An 879-nucleotide genomic window follows, 5' to 3' on the forward strand; every position below is an offset into this window, starting at 1 on the left:
TGCTAGTTTCTATGACCAGGATTTTTGTGCAAGGCTGTTCTTCCTTGTCTTTGTGTTTTTGTTTGTCATAGTGGAACCTGGTTCTGTTGCTTCTATTTTTAGCCAAAGAAAAGGACCATGTGAATGTGCTAATTTCCCGTTCATCTTTATCTGGATGAAGATTTTATAGCTTACATGGTGACAGTTTCACCATGATGCTTCCATTATTTATCTAAAAAATTAGTGATAATTAAGCCAATTCAGATGTAGGACTTGAACTTACAAAAAAGTTAATTAAAGTTAAGAAAAATTGCGCATCCAGGGTATCGAACCCTGGGCAGTATCGTGGGAGGGTACTATGATACCACTACACCAGATACGCTTCAATGTTGACTCCTCTTTCTTTGGTATAGAGAACTTTGGATTCTGGAGCACTGCAAAGAAATAAAAAATAAGGTATGGAGAAGTGGGGTATCGATCCCCATACCTCTCGCATGCTAAGCGAGCGCTCTACCATCTGAGCTACATCCCCTTTGTGCTTGTACTATAAGGTAAGTTTATTTCTCTTATGGACAATCGCTATACGCAATTTCAGAAAGCTGAGCACCTTAACAAATTAGGATTAGTAAACAGATCTAGGGGGATGTCAAATGACAGGTTACCTTTATCTGCGTATTGTGGCATGCATACGTACCATGTAATTATTCCAAGCCATTGACCACACCATCAGAATTGCATTCATTAGGCTTTGTATATAAACATAGCTCCAAGCATATTTGAACTGCACACCAGTTCGTGAAACATGACACAGTCAAAGACACCCTCATCCATGGCAATAGGAGACTCCAGAATAGATGATGAAGGAAAAACTGGGCCATCCCAAGGAGGATGCTCCCTTCA

At 39.9% G+C, this 879-nt stretch overlaps 1 non-coding gene across 1 annotated transcript; it reads right to left on the bottom strand.

Annotated features, from left to right (window-relative positions):
* Nucleotides 1-438: 438 nt before the first annotated feature.
* TRNAA-AGC (transfer RNA alanine (anticodon AGC)) lies at nt 439-511 on the bottom strand. Its single transcript has one exon. It is a non-coding gene; the product is annotated as a tRNA-Ala (tRNA).
* Nucleotides 512-879: the final 368 nt, after the last annotated feature.

The sequence above is a fragment of the Triticum aestivum genome, chromosome 3D (assembly GCF_018294505.1).
Source record: "Triticum aestivum cultivar Chinese Spring chromosome 3D, IWGSC CS RefSeq v2.1, whole genome shotgun sequence".
In the NCBI taxonomy this organism is placed as follows: domain Eukaryota; kingdom Viridiplantae; phylum Streptophyta; class Magnoliopsida; order Poales; family Poaceae; genus Triticum; species Triticum aestivum.